Raw genomic sequence first — 11,130 nt, forward strand, 5'->3', positions numbered from 1 at the left:
CAAAGCTAATGCTATACCTGAGGTATTTCCAGCAGTGGAGGCAGCCAGTGGAGGGCTGTCAGTACAACTAAACCCTGCCCATAGCGCATCTCTGTCTGTGGGTGTTTTCAGACAGACATGGTGCTGGTTCTGGCACTGGTTCCATTCTGGAGACTCAGAACCTTGGTACTTTCTGGCTAACCAGCCGGTGTTCACACCAGTTTAAGCAGAACCAAAGCGCGAGGACATGATGGACCACCACGCCCTGCTCCACTTTTGCCCAAGTCTTTCATGCAGTCCCGGTACTCCTTCTTCAGTTTCTTGAGTAAATTAATTATTTGGTCTGGTGTTCAGATGAACCCAGCCTTTGCCATCTCCTCTGCAAGTTTGGCGTATAATGTGCTCTTCCTTGTTCTACCCTCCAGCTTCACTTGGAATTCTGTCAATGCCCAGATCACAACCAAACATTTTGTCTCCCCAGCAGATCACTTTTTCTTTTTCTTCTGCTCATCTTCACAACCTAGAAAGTGATACGCCCCTGATGATGTCACGGTTCCCAAGAAAGAACCAATTATTTTTGGTTCCAGCTGAGAACCAACTTTTCAGGTTCAGAACCAATTTTTTCCCGGTTTGAACGCGCCGGCCGGTTCAAATTTAGGTTCAGGAACTGGAACCAGCACAGAGCCCTGCCAGTCTGAAAGGCCTATGAATGGCTCTATTTACCACTCTGAAAGTAGTATCACTCAGTCAGTCACAGACATCTGTGGGGCTGACCTCAGCAGTCAGTCAAAAATGAATCCATTTTGATCTACACATATAGTAGGGGCATCTGTGCCAAAGCATGTTTGACACCCAACATCCAGTTTGTCTAGTCTGAGTGCTCCATAAGCAACATGGATGTGAAGTATAATCAATACATATTGATGAGCCACAATCCAGAGGTGCAGGAGGGCTGTATCTCATCAAAACAATTCAAAAGAGGTCACTAGATTAGTAATGTGGCAGTCACGTTCTCAAGCTTGCTCTCCACTGGGAGACTGGCTTCATGTAAAGCATGTGTATGTACAGCATGTGCTGTATTATGACTTCATGACGTATGCACAAAAGGTGGCCCAGCTCAGATCCTCTTGGGCCTGGAGCAATATAAAACAGGCCAGAAAAGAACGCCGTGTTAAAAGTCAGTGGGCAAATAAAATGTGTGTCAGGACTGTGCAACATTTAGTGAGAAGTCTTTAAAAGATGCCAGTAGAAAAAAAGGATAAGTAAACCTGTGGTAGTTTTATGTCACAGGGTAAAGCAAAATTCATATACTGTTGTTGTGTCGGAGACAAACACAGTAAATGTGTCAGTAGGGATGGACAATATTGGAATTTTGCCAATATTTCCAAACTAATTTTCGCAGATACTGATAATTGCACCCTTATTTTTATAGTAAAAACATCAAGTGTCTTTTGTACACAAATTAGACAGTGTGCACGAGTTTGTGTGCAGTTTTCTGGCAAGAAACTACACATTACTGAGAGTGAAGGACTTCTTTTTTGTCGTGGTATCAAAAAGGTTTAAATTTTTTTATTTTTGGCTTTTATTAGAACAAAATGTAAAACTCCAGTATTGTGACAACAGGAGTGAACTCTATTAAAAAGTCCACTGTGGCTGCAGTTACAGGGAGCAAACAAGCACCTGAATACACCCCAGGTTCAGCTCTTGTCTTTAATAATGCAGAGACACGAAGACTCATTCAGAGAGGTGAGAAAGACGACACCGTCCACTCATCCTGCTGATAACATGGATGATTATACTGAAGTCAGGATGATTCAAAATACAGAACAGTTTCATTTCTTAAAAACTATCAACAAAGTTTTTTACTTGGGAGCTTCATTTGAAGGATGATTTTACTGAGCTACAGCAGAACTAATCTTACATGTTACAGAAAAGTGGTAACCTGACATGCCAGATGGATTTGTTTCACACATCCATCTGGGAAACTTCAATAGGAACCGTTTGAGAAAAGCTAAAAAAAAAAAAAAAAAAACTCGGAGGGTGACTGGGTGAACGTTCTGTTCAATCAGAGCAACAAAGCACGTGACATAGCCGCTATCGAGCTGCGCATGCACAGCTATGGAGGAATAACGCAAAACATGGCAACTATAGACATGTGAGTACTCAACTTTTGTAGTTTTTTTAAAAGAAAACTCCTTGTTGCTGTTCTTTGTTCTTCTTTTAACAAAGAAATGTTGTCAAGTTCTGATAAAACTGGCGCTTTAGCAGCATCCACGCTAATCTCTTCCTCCATAACTGCACCAGTTCTTGCTGCTGCTTGTTTACGTCACGACTCTGCTGTGCCTGAAAGTCGCACGTCGCTGATTGGTCCTGTCACTTTCTAACCGGACCCAAACGGTTCAGATGGGAGCTTTGCAAGATGGATTCGCCAGTGAAAAACAAGGAAACGAGCGTATCCATCTGCTTTGCAAGGATAGAAAAGTGGGTGGTTCAAAAGACAGTACCTGTCAGTAGCTAAATCTAGCCTCTTCAGATATGTTTACAACACTTAGAATTTCAAATATGAGAACTGCATAGATGACTGGGGTGTAAAAAGGCAATGTGGAAATGGCAGACAAAGCAAGTAACCAAGCAACAAAACTAACACCATAATGGCAGGTGTTGCCTTTACATGGGTTCTGCATGCAATCAGGCATGTTCACTGTCTAAATGTAAAGTGGGAAAGAACAGACAGGTGAGCAGAGAGGATAACACAGCAGCCTTATTACGGGCAAAAAGATCAAACCTGTTGTATGATGTAAACATCATCATCCCACTTGCTCTTTGTGGATTTTCTGCTGCATTCACTTCTCTGCTCAAGACTTTACACAACATTTACTTGGGGGCTGGAAGGGAAAGTCTGAATAAGATATTAGCCATTTGGGTTCACATATGCAGCTATTCCCCAAAATATGGGGACATTTTCAGGAGTTTTGTGAAATCACCAGAACTGGGATACCTACATCCTGGTAGAGCTGGGCATCTTAAGGCAGCTCACGATTCAATTACAATTCATGGGGCTACGATCCGATTTGTAATCAACTATTGAAGCATTTGGTTGCACTTGACTTTTTTTTTTTTTACATTTCTGTTGTTCTCACTGTGTCAAACATAAAAAACATTACATTTGTATTTAAAAAATAGAGATAAATTAAATGTCCACTATCCTCTGATGGAAGATGTGTGTAAACTGGAAATTTACAATTGCACTGTACCAAAGGTAGCAGCATCATTTCCTTGTAACATTTCTGAAATTAGAGACATAAAATTTTCCTTTTTCACAGAAGAACAACTGGTAATCTAAATCTTGCTGTTACGCACTGCATGTCAGAGTTCCACCTTTTTCAAAGTTTTAAATATTCCACAGTAATAAATATTTAAATCACTAACAATTATCAATTATTAGACATTCATAAATCGATTCAGAATCTTCCACCTCCACATCACGATGCATCTAAGAATCAATTATTTTTCCCACCTCTACATCCTGGCCTGCGTTAGTCTTTAAAAGTATTATCTGATGCTGCTTAGAAAGCATGTAAGCAACTATTTACAAACTAGCAACAGCAGGCAAGACCAGTCAGTCTCCAATCGAAAATTACAGAAACCAATTTTTTCCTAACACCTTAATGTGCTGCACACACAGCTTTTCACAGACCTGCGGCTGCCACAAATCTCACAATATTTCTTATTTTGTATATCTATCACTCTGGAATCCCTGACAACATCAAGCAAAAGGACAGCTTGGATGCAGCAATGGTTGTCATTTTTTAACACTCCAATCTGTTATTTTAATGATTGATGATACAAAAAAGTACTAAAACTTAAATAAAACTACAGTAGTTTCATAAGAAAAGCTGTGTAAGAGAAAAATTAATCCTAAATTAGAAACAATTCCATTTCAGTGTTATTGTGCTCAATGTGCATTAATTTGCCTGCAGTTTTAGATGATTAAAAACAAAAAAATTAGGTCGATTTTTGTTGCTGGGATATCAAATTAGTAATGTTGCTTGATTTTTTACAAGAATCACACCGACGTTTAAATTCTAGCAAAAATAAATACCAAAGCAAAGTTAATTTAACCACATTCTGGCAGCGTATGTGTGGGGTACTCTTGGTTAACCAATCAACTTGAAATTTAATGATCACCAACAAATAAAAGGGTCCTAAGCTCCCCTGTATAATGTTCTCCAAAGGGATGTTTTAAATGCAATTTCTGTTTTTACATTAATACAAATATGTTATCATAATATATACAAAAATGTACATGCGAAGAAGCAATGTTTTTGCCACTCAGTATGTGTACATATACCCGCTGGCACCATTCATGCAGATACACAAAACTAAAGCTATAGCTGTCAGCTACCCTGAGTCATTTTTTGCTAATTTTGTTAGAAAAAGGCTCGAATTTGTATTCACAAGAAGCATGATTCAAACAGCTAATACAGTGTTTGGTATTAGTTTAGCACACTTCATATTATTATCACAACATTCAGAAGAGTTGCACATCACATTATTTCATGATCCAGTCCTGGCCCAAATTATAAATAGCCTTGAAGTCCAAAACAAACAAATTAGGACAGTACAGGGTCCGACATTAACGGCTGCCGAAATGCCCTGGGAAACTTCAAAAAGCCGACGGGCAAGCAAAACTTGTACAGACATGCCCGATCGGGCAAGCACAACTCTGAGCTTTTCTATTCATAAATTCTATTATTTTCCTCTCTCATTTCTGTTACTACGGAGCCCCCGAGTAGCCAGATGTCGTGTGTAGCTGCCTCCATTGGCTGAGCGTGTTTGCTGATGTGCAGACGTCAGCTGTAAGTCAAGCTTAGATGTAAGTCAGGTTCAGTGTTGTTCATTCGACGGAAAAGACAATGGCGGAACGCTCGCAGCCAAAGACAGCCAAATTAGCGTATGAAAAGGACAAACAGCACAGAACATTTCTTCCATTATATTTCTGAGTTTGTATTATTTCCTTTCTAGTATTGTAAATATGAAATTCCTGAGTTTGAATTTCTTCGGAAAACAACCTGGTGTAGCTTTCACATTGCACTGATCAGTACAAAGTTAAATATAATTTTCAGTGGGCTAACACAAAGCTAACAGTTTTCTTAAGAAAGAAGTGTTGTGTATTGCTTTCCACAGTCAACAGGCAATGGATTTTAGTTCTAAGTGTGTTGCGAGCAAAATGTATGCACTTGACAGCCAGAAAAAGTACCTCCTAGACATACCAAGTAGGAATTTAGATGGGGCAAGTAGATTTGGGAAGCACTTGCCCTGAAGGGCAAGTAGACAAAAACCTTAACATCAGACCCTGCAGTAAGATTCAAATTTTGTCTAAATTCAAGCCTATTCAAATGGAATAATATCCTGATTTTTTTTTTTTCAAATTGCAGTATAAGCACTTTCCAACCACTTCATTAGGTACACCTGTTCAAATGCTCATTTCTACCAAAAAAAGATATTGATGCAGCATTGAATGCACCATGGTTGACAATGCCAGAAAGGTTGGTTATAGTATTTCAGAAACTACTGATTCACTGGGATTTTCATGCACCACGACCTTCAGGATATGGACCAGTAAAAGAGAAAATATCCAGTGAGCGGCAGCTCTCAGGCAAAAATGCCTCATTGATAGCACGGGTCAGAGGAGAATGGCCAGATTGGTTCTGGCTGATAGAAAGCAGACACTGCCTCAAATAACCACTCGCTTCAACCAGAGTACGCAGAAGAACATCTCTGAATGCACAACATGCAAATGGGCTACAGCAGCAGAGGACCACATTGGTTAGGCTACAATTCACATAGGCACACCAAAAATACATGCAACATTTGAATGATAGGGTCAGAATTTGGTGTACATGTGGGGTGCTCTAGTGGCCTAGAGCAGGGATCATCAACTACATTTATAAAAAGGCCTGTTTTTGTCTTTACTGATGCTTTGGGGGCAGATTTTCAAATTAACTTAATGTATGTAAACATACTATTGTATCAGTATGTGTATTTTCTTTCAAAATATAAGTAAGTTTTAGGCATCAACTGTGAGACCAGTCCCCATCACCTACACTGCAGCCAGTATCAGAAAAACACGTGCAGGAAACAGATCTTTTGTTTTGATTGTCTAGCAGAAAAAATTGCACTCTCCAAGAGCCAGCAGTGGAAGTTTGACACAGAAAATAGCAGATTCAACAAGGACTGGACTAATAAGTATTTGTTTATTGTGCATCATAATGGCTGACAAGTAAAAAATGATCATATATTCTTAATAAAACTGTCGCAATCTTGACAGTTTTGAGGCTGATTTAGCAGCTGTAGAGACGAAAATGGAAAAAACAAGAAGATACCCTATTACCCTAGATAAAAACCAAGACACGTATTTTTGTTCTCACATTTTCCGAATGTTTTCATCTTTAGGGGGGCGGATATGGAACTTAGGGGGGCCTGTTGGCCTCAAGTTGATGATCATTGGCCTAGGGGTTAGGTTGCGCCCCATTAAAGCAGGCAGCTGGGTACAAGTCCAGCCTGTGGCCCCTTTCCCACCTCTCTCTCATCCTTGTTTCTGACTATCCACTGCCATCATCTTTAAATTTAAAAAAAATAAAAAAAATTGGTGTACATGGAAAGCTTGCCAGACCGCAATCAATCACGGCACATTTAAAGTCATTCCAAATTGCCTTCCCTCCACATTCTGATGCTTGGTTTGAACTTCAGCAGACTGTCTTGACCATGTCTTTGGCCCTTTAAACTAGATTATGTCATTTTAGGACACAATATCACTAAGTATCAACATTTTTGAAAAGCTTTCTCTTCATATCTACACATAGAATAAAGCGGACCGAGCCTGTACCAAGGTTTCTGTGAAATGGTGGCACACACTAGTACATTCACCTTGGACAAGGTTACAATCGAAGCAACAAGCTGTAAACAAATGTAGATCTCTCCCCGCAGGTTAGACTGAAGCCTGTTATATTGACCTCAAAGTCCTGATTCAGACTGTGACCTTGGCGTTCAGATATCAGGGGAGTGGCCAGGCAGCATTTACATGTTACAGTAAGATCACTACAGGCAGCATATAAGCAGCTTTCATAAAAACTGTCACAGCCCACAGATCTGACATACTGCTTCTTACCTCAATATTACGACTGACGTGTTACAGGTGTGGGAATCACATGTGAGCCGAACTGTAGAGTGGCTTTTCTTACAGTTTACATAATTTAAAATAACATAAGTATACTCCTTTATCTCTGTGTCGTGCATTTTAAGTATAAATCGTATTATTTAGCACGGACTCTGGTAGAAATATGACTGGTCGTTACTGAGGTTTCGACTACATTAAGTTTACACTAAAGCTAGCTGAGGTCAATGCTAGCTACGCCAATATTATTATGCCTCCAATTAAAAGAAATGCAACCACATAAAATGTTGTTATTTTCGTTTATCAGAATTTGACACCATGACTGGTTGACTCACCGGGCTGTCTAAGGTGCTGTAATACTCCAGGGTCATAATGCCAACTTTCAGCAACGACTTAACGTAGCCTAAGCCACGCCATCTCCGTTAGCAACGTGCTAATAATACCTCCAATGTGACTGCGTGTGGCTCATAATAAATAATCCCGGTGGCCTTGTCTCATGCTCCGGAACAATGCTAAAAAACACCTCCGATCATTCAATCACAACACAGACAGACTAATGGAATTAGCCGGCTAGCGAGCTATGCAGCTAGCAACGTGAGGCTGCATTTACAAATCCTGCCCCTTGTAGGTTTTACAGTGTCTCAGTCAGATGGAGAAGGCTTTATTATCATATCGAAAGCACTCTCCGCTGCAACACCGCTCCCTCTACCTCTGCATGTCACATTACACCACACCTGCTTCAATATAGGAGCTCAATGAAGGTAACTGCGGTAAGTTAGCAAGCAATGAGATCGAGTTACACAAATGCTGTTAATGTGTGCCGCTATGTGCTGTTTTTGGAACACCGAATTTAACCGAACATATTAAACATCCACTTAAGAAAGACATGTCCCGTGCACATGTGCACAATGCAAGAAAAACACAAGTGAAGCCGTTAACAGTGAGATGTAGATGGAGTTTGGCAGGAACCAAATCCGGCCGGTACTGTGGCGACATGCCCTGCATTCACGTGTTCATGAAAAACTCGGAAAACACAGCTTCCCACGACGGTAAATTCAGGCTGTGGCTACATCAATTCGAAACAAACGACCAAGTCAGAGTAAAAAAATATGGTACCACATTAAGTTGTCAAAAGAAAATCAAAATACATAAATAGTTTCAATATCACGTATTTTCAAACGATAGATTCTCTGATACTGAATGACCAGGGGACATTGTAATACTCCTTGAATGAAAAGCAGTCATGTACATTTCCTGTGCCGCAATTTTGAAAAAGAATGTAACGTCACTAACACTAATTTTTAATTAATAAAAACTAGTGTTGATTCAAACTATTCATTATAATTTAATGAATATCATAACCCCCTGATATTATGGGGCTTGTTTGTAAACATGTCTCTTTATCATCACATCAAAATGTGCTTAGAGATGGTTTTTCATTTAAAAACTTATCAGTGTAGTTTTGACTCAGTTTCAAATACTTAAAATCCAGTAGCACTTAAACAGTTATCTGTGATATATTACTATGCATTTATCATTTAAAACATACAATTTTTGTTACTTTGACATTTACATTAAGTCATTTTTGCTACCAGCCCTATTTGAAAATACCAAAAACTGGGTGTCAGGGAATTCTGTTTTGGTTGCTGTGGTATCAAACGGGTAACAATATAATTTGATTTCTATTAGAATTTTTTTTAAATATACAAATCTGGTACCATTACACCATGTAACACTTTCTAAATAAGCCAAATGTGTGTGCAAACATTAACATATACACACTATTTGACAATCAAGCCCCATCCTTTTGGTCCGTCCTTCTGGTAGTGGGGTTGTCATGATTTTGTCTTCGGTTAACTTCAGACAGGCTTTTGCATGATATCCAATAAAAATTACAATGCTCACACAGGTACACTTTTACTAAATTCCCATGTAATGAAATGTTATGACTTGTATCACTAAAAACCAATGCAAACAATGTTCAGCGCAAAATCAAAACACATCCTGACTTTGTACAAAAGTTATTTTCAATTCAGGAAAGTCAATATATGGGGAGAAGTTTTTGTAAATTTACCTACAAAAACTTAGCAAAGGTATAAAAAGGACACGTGCTTCTATTGTTCAGTTAAATTCTGGAACAATGCCAACAAAAATTTAAAAACATAATTGTCTTTTAGTTTTGAATAGTCTGTAAAGCTTTTTGCTTTTTGAGTCTTGCAAGTATGATGGTTAACTGGTGTGTCTTTGCATTTCTGGAAGTTGGTAGCTTAAATCAATAAGAAAGGAGGGCATGCACACAATCCAAATTACACATACTATATGTTGGTAACACTGTATTTGTGCAATTAAGAGCATGTGCATGAGTTTAGCATTTAGCATTTTTACTTGGGATATTTGATTGAATCATTCTTCACATAGGCAGTGTGGTTATTCAAATTATTATCATACTGCTTTAAATAGTATCATTCATTACTACATTACTATTATTATGTTTTATTGTAAACATAAAAGGGTATTTCTAGGTTCAAGGTCTGTATCAAATATAGTATCAAAGAACTAAAATTTTTAAACACATTAGACAGTGGCGCATATTACCCCTAAACGACTAAGTTCAATTTCAGTTGTTACGCCTAAGCTTTTTCCGTATCACCGCCTAAAATGTCGTAAATTCAGAGAACGACTTTCAATCTCGGGGAATGGGCTAATCCGAGGAGCACGTGAATGCAACACAAAGCATGGAGGCCGCATTGCATGATCCAGAGAGTGAAGTTAGGCTAACCATGCACTCTGATTTTAATGCTAAAATTTCAATTAACTATTACACGAATTTAAACCTCAAAGCAGCTAATCGCACAATAACCTTTCTGCATTATTTGCAACCAAAGACGACCACGTCCGTTTGCAGTTACATAATTAAACCGTAGTGTTTGAGGCTTCTTTTTTAATAAATTGACTCACCATCATGTTAGGAAATGCATCACAGAGATTTGAACGCAGTAACACGGGCCAATGAGGGCCTGAGGACTGACGCAGGGTTAAAGGACATTCAGAGCCACAGAGAGCTGCTGTCCTACACGGGCCGCAGTCCTCCGTGTTAGCCTGTTAGCCGGCCTGTATTCAGTCACAGCACACTGCATTATACCTGCTGACCACCTGAGAGCAGGTGTGCCTGTTTAAAACATACGGTGCTGCTGTTACAGAGAGCACAGCGGCTAATATAGAAGGAGAATTAGGCTAATCTAAGTTACACAACAGGGGCAGAAGCTAACAGAGTGTAGAGATGAGTAGGCTAGTTGTTCAATGACATGGGATTACAGCACTCTGTCTGACACACACTGTAATCTGCACACACACTCATAATATCAATGAACGTTTGTCTTCTCTGTGCGTGTGTAACAGCTCGGTGTGTAGATATGAACTCAGTCACGCTGTGTGAAACATGATGTAGATGCTATCGTTGTGCACGTTATGTACCCTGAGCTGCTATAAGCGCTCTTTCCCCTCTTTCAGTTTACTTACAGTATTTAAGGGTCCTCGGTGCCGCCACGATGAGAGCAGTACTGAAAAAGTGAGATTTTCAAACGTGTCCCTGTAGAAAGTCAGCCTCTCCTCCCCACGTGTTGACCGACTAGCACCAGTCTAAAAAAAACACAGACTAAACAGCTGGTTAAATCTCGCGATACTCGGGCCCGGTCTCGCGACAACCCCGAGCGAGGTAAAAGCATAGGGAATGAGTTCCAATCGATTTCAAACAACCTTGCAGTCACGAATCTGGCAGATTACAGTGGTATCTATTATTTACAAAAATATACATAAAATTCCCCAAATCCCCGAAAATATAATAAGTAATCCCAGAGCTTCTGAATAAAAGCCTTAAACTTGTGAATGTCATAGTATTCTCCATTAAGAAAGAAAAACAAAGTTTGAGGCTTTCAGGATTCAAGAAGGTTTAGTGTCATTCTGCTGCATGTGAC

The 11,130-nt window shown here is 39.4% G+C and overlaps 1 protein-coding gene across 1 annotated transcript in view; it reads right to left on the minus strand.

The window, feature by feature from the left end:
- The window catches only part of akap1b (A kinase (PRKA) anchor protein 1b), a 30,416-nt gene extending 19,614 nt beyond the window's left edge, over positions 1 to 10,802 (minus strand). Inside the window, exon 1 of the mRNA XM_041802799.1 lies at positions 10,676 to 10,802. The gene's annotated coding sequence lies outside the window, so the exon portion shown is untranslated. The remainder of the gene's footprint in view (positions 1 to 10,675) is intronic.
- Between the last annotated feature and the right edge of the window lie 328 nt (positions 10,803 to 11,130).

Source organism: Cheilinus undulatus, linkage group 2 (genome assembly GCF_018320785.1).
Source record: "Cheilinus undulatus linkage group 2, ASM1832078v1, whole genome shotgun sequence".
Taxonomy (NCBI): Eukaryota; Metazoa; Chordata; class Actinopteri; order Labriformes; family Labridae; genus Cheilinus; species Cheilinus undulatus.